Source organism: Grampus griseus, assembly GCF_964374135.1.
Source record: "Grampus griseus genome assembly, chromosome: 11".
Lineage (NCBI taxonomy): Eukaryota > Metazoa > Chordata > Mammalia > Artiodactyla > Delphinidae > Grampus > Grampus griseus.
Window position 1 is genome coordinate 5,256,336 of NC_139005.1, and position 13,258 is coordinate 5,269,593.

General features: G+C 42.7%; 1 protein-coding gene across 1 annotated transcript in view; it reads right to left on the bottom strand.

Moving 5' to 3' along the window:
- Window positions 1-13,258, bottom strand: part of ANO2 (anoctamin 2) — a gene marked incomplete at both ends in the record, with an annotated part of 319,797 nt that overhangs the window by 45,701 nt on the left and 260,838 nt on the right. The window lies entirely within an intron of this gene.

Consider the following 13,258-nt stretch of genomic DNA (forward strand, 5'->3'; position numbering starts at 1 on the left):
ATTCTTATCCAGTATGATTACCTACATAACTCCTCAGACTTGCTTCTGTTTTTAAAAATCAAGTCTGGTCTCGAAGATTAATATTTATCTCCCTGAGGGAAAAAACTGGATGCAGGCTCTGACGGCACCAAACAGCTACCATGAACCACAAGCCATGGGTCCCAGAACATAAGAGAAAAACACTGTTCCTGAGAAGGTCTTTTCAGCTCACTCCCTGGACTCGAAACACTCAGAGAGCATCACTTGTAAACATAAAAGCCAATGACACTCAGTAACACCTTGGCTACCTGTACCCCCAGGAACGGTTCATCCTTTCTCGGATACCCATATATTCTCTTTTCTAGAGACCTGAGCATATATGCAAGCTGTATTTTTGCATAACCATGTGTCTTTCTAGAATAACTTTCCCAAGGTCTCACAGGGACTATATTGCAATGCCTGGATTTAAACCCAGATCTGTTGAACAATCACTGCCCTACAGAGATGTGCTGCCTCCACGAAAGAGTTAAAGACCACTGGGTCTAGTTTTTATAATTCACATTATTCCTTCGTCACTGTCAGGCTCAGTGGTCATTTCTCTTTTGCCTATAAAAGACTCCCCTTTTTTATTGCTTATTTCATGTTTCTCTATCATACATAAGGATGTTGCCAGGTGCATGAGCTCTGGATTGATGGGTCTAATCTACTGAGAGTGGGCTCTGCGTGGGGCGTGGAAGACCCAATAATCATAATCGTGGCGATTTCAGGTGAGCAAACTCAGTCACAACCTGTAGAATTGCAGAGAACTTTGAAGATAAAATACCGTAGGGCTTGGTGGGAGAACTTTTGCTCTACATTCCTGACTTCAACTATATGATTAGGTTGTATGTGTTCACTAACAGATTAGGAACTAAAATGAGGAAAACTATTTTGGAAGAGAAGTGACTTGTATTGGAATCGGCAGTGACCAATTTCACTGAATAGAGGAGAGGTTCATAGAATGCTAGAGCTGAAATGACAAAACCTTAGAGATTATTACATTATTATATACTAAATAGGTATTAGATCCTGTTGTATATTATGTATTATTATATGCTTTTCCTCAAGAGATGAGGATAGTGAGACGTAGGAAGTGACTTGCTCACAGCTTTATGAATTTCATGCGAATGCCATCAATTAAAGTGCGCCATAGCAAACACACATCAAGCATAAGGAAGGAAATTTCGCCTTCAAGGAAAACAGCTGTGTGTAGGTATCATCTGTCATGGAGCTGATAGAGTTGATGGGCGGGGAACATCCAACATACTGTCCAAATGACTGAGTTCTTGCCTCTCTTACACCCTAAAAAAGGCTTCTGGGGGCTTCCCTGGTGGCGCAGTGGTTGGGAGTCCACCTGCCGATGCAGGCGACACGGGTTCATGCCCCGGTCCGGGAAGATCCCACATGCCGCAGAGCGGCTGGGCCCGTGAGCCATGGCCGCTGAGCCTGCGCGTCCGGAACCTGTGTTCTGCTACGGGAGAGGCCACAACAGTGAGAGGTCCACGTACCGCAAAAAAAAAAAAAAAAAAAAGACTTCTGGGTCCCGAGTGGATGGGCCAAGTGGTAGAAGAGATGCCTGGGAATGAACAAATGGCAAGCTGTCTCCAATTCCAACCGATGTACTGGAAAGACAGGTGTGTTCACCCGGATGTTTGGAGGGGACTGGAGGCTTTCCTTTGTAGCAGTGGTGGAGGGGATGGACTCACGGCTTCGAAGGGGCCAGATGTGGCATTGGCACATCTTTTTCTTGGCATGTATGTTTTCTGGATGTTTGTCCATCACAAATGTGTCCTCTCTGAGATGGTAAGCTCCTAGACCACAGTGACCACGTGTCTCACCAGCTTTGTTTGATGACTATCACGGAGTGACTTTCAACCAGGAAGCTGAGAACGAGGTGCTGTTTCAGAGGGTTGAGATGCCCAAACCATGTTCTCCTCCAGCTCCTCCGAGAAAAATCACGTGCCCAAGTGCCTCCTGTGGTTACCCCAGTGTGGGGACAGAAAAACAGCCTAACTGATGGCCAGTGATGGTGAGACCCATTCTGACGACTGGGATGGCAAAGTGTTATGAGCGAATGCTCAGGGTTCTCATGCCTTGAAGTAGGGCTCTCATGAAAACAGGTTTTCTTTCCAGATAAATCCGATTGTCTCCATCATAACTTGAGCTCTCTAATTGTGCTTCTGAGAAAGACCAAAGAATAGCTTTCTCTGGGGATCTGTCAGACAGTCACAGCCCCCCATGGGACCAGTGACTGGTGTAGCTTTCCCTAAAGAAAGGAGTGGATCATGTATGTCTGCTAATGGTTCCAATCAGCCCCAGGCACCTAGGCTCAGCGACCCTTAAGCAGACTGAGAGAGATTTGGGGCTCTCACCCTTGCCATGACCCTGGCATGCCCCAAGACCGGTCAGGCACCACTACCTCATCTTCTCCTAAAGCAACACCTGAGTCACTAAGTGTTTTGATAAACCCGAGTCAGTCTGTTGTTTGTTTAGAAAATAAATCTACATCCAAGGGAACCTGTTTCTTTTTTTTAAATTTATTTATTTTTGTCTGCGTTGGGTCTTCGTTGCTGCACTTGGGTTTTCTCTAGTTGCGGCGAGCGGGGGCTACTCTTCATTGCGGTGCACAGACTTCTCACTGTGGTGGCTTCTCTTGTTGCGGAGCCTGGGCTCTAGGCGCGCGGGCTTCAGTAGTTGTGGTGCGCAGGCTCTAGAGCGCAGGCTCAGTAGTTGTGGCACATGGGCTTAGTTGCTCCGCGGCATGTGGGATCTTCCCAGACCAGGGCTCGAACCTGTGTCCCCTGCATTGGCAGGCGGATTCTTAACCACTGTGCCACCAGGGAAGTCCGGGAAACTGTTTCTTTAAACAAAATAATGGCAGACCAACTTGTTATATGTGACAGTGACAGCCTTCTTTCAAGTCACAGACACAGCCCCCTGCTTTCGCAGCTTTGACTGCTCCAAAATGCCTGACCTTTACTTGTCTGAATTCTGACAAAGTTTGCACCAGAGAGAGAACACCCAGTCACATGCAGTCTATTTTGTCTCCCAAACTAAAAAAACTAATCTCTGAGGAGATAAGGACCATTTCATATATATTTTTCTGTATTTAGTTGTATACAAATCTTGTGTATAAGTTAAAGAAAAAGAAACAGAGAGCCTTGTGTTATGGTCTGAATGTCTGTGTCCCCTCCAGAATCTATATGTCCTACCCACCAATGTGATGGTATTAGGAGGTGGGACCTTTGAGTGGTAATTATGTTGAGATGAGGCCATGAGGGTGGGGCTTCCACAATGGTATTGGTGCCCTTATAAGAAGAGGGCACCACCAATGTTCAAAGCAGCACTATTTACAGTAGCCAAGACATGGAAGCAACCTAAATGTCCATCAACAGATGAATGGATAAAGAAGATATGGTACATGTATACAATGGAATATTACTTAGTCATTAAAAAGAACGAAATAATGCCATTTGCAGCAACATGGATGGACCTAGAGATTATCACACTAAGTGAAATAAGTCAGGCAAAGAAAGATAAATATCATATGATATCATTTATATGCAGAATCTAAAAAAAATGATACAAATGAACTAATTTACAAAACAGAAACAGACTCACAGACTTAGAAAACAAACTTATGATTACCAAAGGGGAAAGGTAGAGGGGGGCATAAATTAGGAGTCTGGGATTAACATATACACACTACTTTATATAAAATAGATAATCAACAAGGACCTGCTGTATAGCACAGGGAACTCTACTCAATACTCTGTAATAACCTATATGGGAAAAGAATCTGGAAAAGAATAGATACTATATATGTATATGTATAACGGAATCACTTTGCTGTATACCTGAAACGAACACAATATTGTAGATCAACTATAGTCCAGTATAAAATAAAAATTAAAAAAAAAAAAGAAGAAGAGAGCACCAGAGCTCTCTCTCCACATATACACAGAGCCTGGGTCACATGAGCTTACAGGGAGATGGTGGTCTTCATCAGGACCAAACCGGCTGGCTCCATAATCTTCAACTTCATGGCTTCCAGAACTGTGAGAAATAAGCTACCCAGTCGATGCTATTGTGTTACAGCAACTCAAGCTGATGAAGACAGCTGGGAAGGCTCAGACTGCAGTTTTTGTGGGTATAGCTCTGTGGTATCCAATTCTCATTTTTTAATACCTGAGCCATACAAGCCAAGAGATGAAGGCAGTGGTATTCCCTGCAAGTGCTCCTGCAGTGTGGACAGTGTTATTCCTGGTTACGTAGCTCAGGGCCTGTCTCTCTACCCTTATAGAATATTCTGTTGGACACTTATTGTTCTCAAATTCCTTTGCTGCTTAAACTAGCCAGAGTGGACTCCAAGGTCTGCTACTAAGAGCCCAGGCCAATGACATGAACAAATGCAGCTGGAAATAAAGGGATTAAACCAGTTTCTTTATTGCAGGATTTCTCAGAGCCATTAAAATAATGTGCTTAGTAAATCTCCAAAAGGGAGACAGAGTGTGTGGCAGTATCTTCACCTAACCTTGTGGGGACTGTCTGACGACTGCGTCACAGGACGGATAATCTTGCAAGAAGTTTGCAAAGAACTCTGAGCCTGGTACAAACTGTCCATCCAGTCCTGCTAAACAGAACTGGCCCAGCCTATAAGAGTTACCCCTGATCCTCTCTGTCATTCCCTGGCTCTCTGATGCCAGGCTAGCTGAAAACACCCCCTGAAACAGATTTCTTTTTTTACAACTAAAAAAGCAATAGAAACAAAAGGCAGAGGGGGCGACATTTTCCTTTGACCTGAAGGTAGATTTTCACCTGTTTCATCCTCTTTTTTGGGTCCAGTGCTCGTGAGTCAGCAGTTATTTTCATGACTATCTCAATGCAAAACCTAATGAAAGGGAGGACCTTGAAGATGGCAGAGGAGTAAGATGTGGAGATCACCTTCCTCCTCACAAATACATCAGAAATACATCTACATGTGGAACAACTCCTACAGAACACCTACTGAACGCTGGCAGAAGACCTCAGACTTCCCAAAAGGCAAGAAGCTCCCCAGGTACCTGGGTAGGGCAAAAGAAAAAAGGAAAAACAGAGACAAAAGAATAGGGATGGAACCTGCACCTCGGGGAGGGAGCTGTGAAGGAGGAAAGGTTTCCACACACTAGGAAGCCCCTTCGCAGGCGGAGACTGCAGGTGGCGGAGCGGGGGAGCTTCGGAGCCGCGGAGGAGAGCACAGCAACAGGGGTGCGGAGGGCAAAGCGGAGAGATTCCCGCACAGAGGATCGGGGCCGACCAGCACTCACCAGCCCGAGAGGCTTGTCTGCTCACCCGCCGGGGCGGGCGGGGCTGGGAGCTGAGGCTCGGGCTTTGGAGGTCAGACCCCAGGGAGAGGACGGGGGTTGGCGGCGTGAACACAGCCTGACGAGGGTTAGTGCGCCACAGCTAGCCGGGAGGGAGTCCGGGAAAAAGTCTGGACCTGCCAGAGAGGCAACAGACCATTGTTTCGGGGTGCACGAGGAGAGGGGATTCAGAGCACCGCCTAAATGAGCTCCAGAGACGGACGTGAGCTGCAGCTACCAGTGTGGACACCAGAGACGGGCATGAAACGCTAAGACTGCTGCTGCAGCCACCAAGAAGCCTGTGTGCAAGCACAGGTCACTATCCGCACCTCCCCTCCCGGAAGCAGGTGCAGCCGCCACTGCCAGGGTCCCGGGATCCAAGGACAACTCGCCCGGGAGGACACAGGGCATGCCTCAGGCTGGTGCAACATCACGGTGGCCTCTGCCACCGCAGGCTTGCCCCGCATTCCGTAGCCCTCCCTCCTCCCGGCCTGAGTGAGCCACAGCCCCCTAATCAGCTGCTCCTTTAACCCCGTCCTGTCTGGGCAAAGAACAGACCCCCTCAGGCGACCTACACGCAGAGGCGGGTCCAGATCCAAAGCTGAACCCCAGGAGCTGTGCGAACAAAGAAGAGAAAGGGAAATCTCTCCCAGCAGCCTCAGGAGCAGTGGTTTAAATCTCCACAATCAACTTGATGTACCTGCATCTGTAGAATACCTGAAGACAATGAATCATCCCAAAATTGAGGAGTGGACTTTGGGAGCAACTGTAGACTTGGGGTTTGCCGAATGCGACTGACTAGTTCCTGATTTCTATGTATATCTTAGTTTAGTATTTAGAGCTTATTATCATTGGTAGATTTGTCTATTGATTTTGTCACTCTCTTCCTTTATATATATTTTTCCCCCTTTTCTCTTTTTGTGAGTGTGTATGTGTATGCTTCTTTGTGTGATTTTGTCTCTATAGGTTTGCTTTTACCATTTGTCCTAGGGTTCTATCTGTCCGTTGTTTTGTTTAGTACAGTTTTTAGCACTTGTTATCATTGGTACATTTGTTTATTGGTTTGGTTGCTCTCTTTTTTTTTTAATTACTTTTATATTTTAATAATTTTTTTTTAGTTTTTTATTTTAAAAACTTTATTTTATTTATTTTTTCTTTCTTTCTTTTATTTTTTTTCTCCCTTTTCTTCTGAGCTCTGTGGCTGACAGGGTCTTGGTGCTCTGGCTGGGTGTCAGGCCTGAGCCTCTGAGGTGAGAGAGCCAAGTTCAGGACATTGCTCCACCAGAGACCTCCCAGCCCCTTGTAATATCAATCGGCGAGAGCTCTCCCAGAGATCTCTGTCTCAATGCTAAGACCGGGCTCCAATCAACGACCAGCAAGCTCCAGTACTGGACGCCCCATGCCAAACAACTAGCAAGACAGGAACACAGCCCCACCCACTAGCAGAGAGGCTGCCCAAAATCATAATAAGTTCACAGACACCCCAAAACACACCACTGGATGCGGTCATGCCCACCAGAAAGACAAGGTCCAGCCTCATCCACCAGAACACAGGCACCAGTCCCCTCCACAAGGAAGCCTACACAACTCACTGAACCAAACTTACTCACTGGGGGAAGACACCAAAAACAACAGGAACTAAAAACCTGCAGCCTGTGAAAAGGAGACCCCAAACACAGTAAGTTAAGCAAAATGAGAAGACAGAGAAAGACACAGCACATGAAGGAGCAAGGTAAAAACCCACCAGACCAAACAAATGAAGAGGAAATAGGCAGTCTACCTGAAAAAGAATTCAAAGTAATGATAGTAAAGACGATCCAAAATCTTGGAAATAGAATGGAGAAAATAAGAGAAATGTTTAACAAGGACCTAGAAGAACTAAAGAGTAAACAAACAATGATGAATAGCACAATAAGTGAGATTAAAAATTCTCTAGAAGAAATCAATAGCAGAATAACTGAGGCAGAAGAACAGATAAGTGACCTGGAAGATAAAATAGTGGAAATAACTACCACAGAGCAGAATAAAGAAAAAAGAATGAAAAGAATTGAGGACAGTCTCTGAGACCTCTGGGACAACATTAAATGCACCAACATTCGAATTATAGGGGTCCCAGAAGAAGAAGAGAGAAAGAAAGGGACTGAGAAAATATTTGAAGAGATTATAGTTGAAAAATTCCCTAATATGGGAAAGGAAATAGTCAGTCAAGTCCAGGAAGCTCTGAGAGTCCCATACAGGATAAATCCAGGGAGAAACACGCCAAGACACATATTAATCAAACTACCAAAAATTAAATACAAAGAAAAAATATTAAAAGCAGCAGGGAAAAGCAACAAATAACATCCAAGGGAGTCCCCATAAGGTTAACAGCTGATTTTTCAGCAGAAATTCTACAATCCAGAAGGGAGTGGCAGGACATATGTAAAGTGATGAAAGGGAAGAAACTACAACCCAGATTACTCTACCCAGCAAGGATCTCATCCAGATTCGATGGAGAAATTAAAACCTTTACAGACAAGCAAAAGCTAAGAGAATTCAGCACCACCAAACCAGCTTTACAGCAAATGCTAAAGGAACTTCTTTACACAGGAAACACAAGCGAAGGAAAAGACCTACAATAACAAACCCAAAACAATTAAGAAAATGATAATAGGAACGTACATATCGATAATTACCTTAAATGTAAATGGATTAAATGCTCCAACCAAAAGACACAGCCTGGCTGAATGGGTACAAAAACAAGACCCGTATATATGCTGTCTACAAGAAACCCACTTCAGACCTAGGGACATGCACAGACTGAAAGTGAAGGGATGGAAAAAGATATTCCATGTAAATGGAAATCAAAACAAAGCTGGAGTAGCAATTCTCATATCAGACAGAATAGACTTTAAAATAAAGACTATTACAAGAGACAAAGAAGGACACTACAGAATGATCAAGGGATCAATCCAAGAAGAAGATATAACAATTGTAAATATTTATGCACACAACATGGTAGCACCTCAATACATAAAGCAGATGCTAACAGCCGTAAAAGGGGAAATCGACAGTAACTCAATAATAGTAGGGGACTTTAACACCCCACTTTCACCAATGGACAGATCATCCAAAATGAAAATAAATAAGGAAACACAAGGTTTAAATGACACATTAAACAAGATAGACTTAATTGATATTTACAGGACATTCCATCCAAAAACACTTTCTTCTCAAGTGCTCATGGAACATTCTCCAGGATACATCATATCTTGGGTCACAAATCAAGCCTTGGTAAATTTAAGAAAATTGAAATTGTATCAAGTATCTTTTCCAACCTCAACGCTATGAGACTAGATATCAATTACAGGAAACAAACTGTAAAAAAATACAAACACGTGGAGCCTAAACAATATGATACTAAATAACCAAGAGATCACTGAAGAAATCAAACAGGAAACCCAAAACTACCTAGAAATAAATGACAATTAACATGATGACCCAAAACCTATGGGATGCAGCAAAAGCAGTTCTAAGAGGGAAGTTTATAGCAATACAATCCTATCTCAAGAAACAAGAAACATCTCAAATAAACAACTTATCCTTACACCTAAAGCAATTAGAGAAAGAAGAACAAAAAACCCCCCAAAGTTAGCAGAAGGAAGAAATCATAAAGATCAGATCAGAAATAAATGAAAAAGAAATGAAGGAAGTGAAAGAAAAGATCAATAAAATTAAAAGCTGGTTCTTTGAGAAGATAAACAAAATTGATAAACCATCAGCCAGACTCATCAAGAAAAAAAAAGGAAAAGACTCACATCAATAGAAATAGAAATGAAAAAGAAGAAGTAACAACTGACACTGCAGAAATACAAAGGATCATGAGAGATTACTACAAGCAACTAGATGCCAATAAAATGGACAACCTGGAAGAAATGGACAAACTCTTAGACAAGTACAACCTTCTGAGACTGAACCAGGTAGAAATAGAAAATATAAACTGACCAATCACAAGCACTGAAATTGAAACTGTGACTAAAAATCTTCCAACAAACAAAAGCCCAGGACCAGACAGCTTCACAGGCAAATTGTGTCAAACATTTAGAGAAGAGCTAACACCTATTCTTCTCAAACTCTTCCAAAATATAGCAGAGTGAGGAACATTCCCAAACTCATTCCATGAGGCCACCATCACCCTGATACCAAAACCAGACAAAGATGTCACACAAAAAGAAAACTACAGGCCAATATCACTGATGAACATAGGTGCAAAAATCCTCAATAAAATACTAGCAAACAGAATCCAACAGCACAATGAAAGGATCATACACCATGATCAAGTGGGGTTTATCCCAGGAATGCAAGGATTCTTCAATATATGCAAACCAATCAATGTGATACACCATACAGACAAATTGAAGGATAAAACCATATGATAATCTCAATAGATGCAGAAAAAGCTTTTGACAAATTTCAACACCCATTTATGATAAAAACCCTCCAGAAAGTAGGCACAGAAGGAACTTACCTCAACATAATAAAGGCCATATATGACAAACCCAGAGCCAACATCATTCTCAATCGTGAAAAACTGAAACCATTTCCACTAAGATCAGGAACAAGACAAGGTTGCCCACTCTCACTGCTATTACTCAACATACGTTTGGAAGTTTTAGCCACAGCAATCAGAGAAGAAAAAGAAATAAAAGGAATCCAAATCAGAAAAGAAGAAGTAAAACTGTCACTGTTTGCAGATGACATGATACTATACACAGAGAATCCTAAAGATGCTACCAGAAAACTACTAGAGCTAATCAATGAATTTGGTAAAGTAGCAGGATACAAAATTAATGCACAGAAATCTCTTGAACTCTTATACACTAATGATGAAAAATCTGAAAGAGAAAATAAGGAAACACTCCCATTTACCACTGCAACAAAAAGAATAAAATACCTAAGAATAAACCTACCTAAGGAGACAAAAGACCTGTATGCAGAAAATTATAAGACACTGATGAAAGAAATTAAAGATGATACAAACATATGGAGAGATATACCATGTTCCTGGATTGGAAGAATGAACATTGTGAAAATGACTCTACTACCCAAAGCAATCTACAGATTCAGTGCAATCCCTATCATACTACCAATGGCATTGTTCACAAAACTAGAACAAAAAATTTCACAATTTGTATAGAAACACAGAAGACCCCGAATAGCCAAAGCAATATTGAGAAAGAAAAGTGGAGCTGGAGGAATCAGGCTCCCTGACTTCAGACTATACCAGAAAGCTATAATAATCAAGATAGTATGGTACTGGCACAAGAACAGAAATATAGATCAATGGAACAGGATGGATAGCCCAGAGATTATCCCACGCACATACGGTCACCTTATCTTTGACAAAGGAGGCAAGAATATACAATGGAGAAAAGACAGCCTCTTCTATAAGTGGTGCTGGGAAAACTGGACAGCTACATGTAAAAGAATGAAATTAGAATACTCCCTAACACCATACACAAAAATAAACTCAAAATGGATTAAAGACCTAAATGTAAGGCCAGACGGTATAAAACTCTTAGAGGAAAACATAGGCAGAACACTCTACGACATAAATCACAGCAAGATCCTTTTTGATCCACCTCCTAGAGAAAGGGAAATAAAAACAAAAATAAACAAATGGGACCTAATGAAACTTAAAAGCTTTGTACAGCAAAGGAAACCGTAAACAAGATGAAAAGACAACCCTACGAATGGGAGAAAATTTTTGCAAATGAAGCTACTGCCGAAGGATTAATTGCCAAAATATACAAGCAGCTCATGCAGCTCAATACCACAGAAACAAACAACCCAATCCAAAAACAGGCAGAAGACCTAAATAGACATTTCTACAAAGAAAACATACAGATGGCCAACAAATACAGGAAAAGATGCTCAACATCACTAATCATTAGAGAAATGCAAATCAAAACTACAATGAGGTATCACCTCACACTGGTCAGAATGGCCATCATCAAAAAATCTACAAACAATAAATGCTGGAGAGAATGTGGAGAAAAGGGAACCCTCTTGCACTGTAGGTGGGTATGTAAATTGATACAGCCACTATGGAGAACAGTATGGAGGTTCCTTAAAAAACTAAAAATAGGGCTTCCCTGGTGGCTCAGTGGTTGAGAGTCCGCCTGCCGAAGCAGGGGACACGGGTTCGTGCCCCGGTCCGGGAAGATCCCACATGCCGTGGAGCGGCTGGGCCCATGAGCCACGGCCATTGAGCCTGCGCGTCCGGAGCCTGTGCTCCGCAACGGGACAGGCCACAACAGTGAGAGGACCACATACCGCAAAAAAAACAAAACAAAACAAAACTAAACTAAAAATAGAACTACCATACAACCCAGCAATCCCACTACTGGGCATATACCCTGAGAAAACCATAATTCAAAAAGAGTCATGTACCACAATGTTCATTGCAGCTCTACTTACAATAGGACATGGAAGCAACCTAAGTGTCCATCGACAGATGAATGGATAAAGAAGATGTAGTATATATATACAATGGAGTATTACTCAGCCATAAAAGAAATGAAATTGAGTTATTTGTAGTGAGGTGGACGGACCTAGAGTCTGTCATACAGAGTGAAGTAAGTCGGAAAGAGAAAAACAAATACCATATGTTAACACATATATATGGAATCTAAAAAAAAAATGGTTCTGAAGAATCTAGGGGCAGGACAGGAATAAAGACACAGACGTAGAGAATGGACTTGAGGACACGGGGAGGGTGAAGGGTAAGCTGGGATGAAGTGAGAGAGTGGCATGGACATATATACACTACCAAACATAAAACAGATAGCTAGTGGGAAGCAGCCGCATAGCACAGGGAGATCAGCTCGGTGCTCTGTGACCACCTAGAGGGGTGGGATAGGGAGGGTGGGAGGGAGATGTAAGAGGGAGGACATATGGGGATATATGTATACGTATAGCTGATTCACTTTGTGATACAGCAGAAACTAACACACCATTGTAAAGCAATTTATACTCTAATAAAGACGTTAATAAAAAACAAACAACCTAATGAAAGGAGTCTTTGTAAAAAAAACCACGTGGGAGGGGAGGGGAAACAATCCACATGAGAATCCGTTCTGTTTCACCAGCTATGCATCCTTCCCCTCCTAAGATCATATATTCCACAGTTCCTTAGAGATTTTTCTAAATGATTACATTGTGTTTCAATCTTTCCTATTCATCTTCCACGCCTCTGTTACTTGTTCACTGGGAGTGAAATGGAGCAGAACCCTGTGTTCCCTGCCCCCCTAAGTCCTCAGCCTGCTTTTGTCTGTGGAAAAACTTTAGCCAAAGAATAAGTTTAATCAGAGAAGTGAGAAAATTCAGAAACAAAGCAAAACAGTCAAAGGAGGACAAGTAATAACAATTTAGTCGTTAAGCATAGTCAAGGACCTTTAGTTCCTTCTTAAGGGCTTCAGATAATATTCTGAGCCATATCCTGTGAGCTGTCTTATAGACACTGAAACCTCCACCAGGTGGAAGAAGTTAAGTGCATGATGACCAGACTGTAGCCATGACATAAGCTGCCACAATTCCGAGAACTGGCCTCAAGGAAATGGGAACAAACCGACCCTGGAACTGAAGATTAAGTGTACCTAAAACAATCAAGATGACACTGGTCAGACCACCGATGACCAATTTCAAGATGATGGCCAGAGCTGACTGTACTGTTTCTGCACGTAGCCCCCTCCCTCCACGTATAAAAGCTCTTGCCCACTGGGTGTAGGAGCGGGGTGTTTTGGCCTTTGGACAGGTGTCCACCCTCCCACCCAATCCTGGTTGCTGGCATCCAAAACAAAACAAACTCTCCTTTCCACCAACCTTGCCTCTTTATTGGCTTTCGAGCGGCGAGCAGC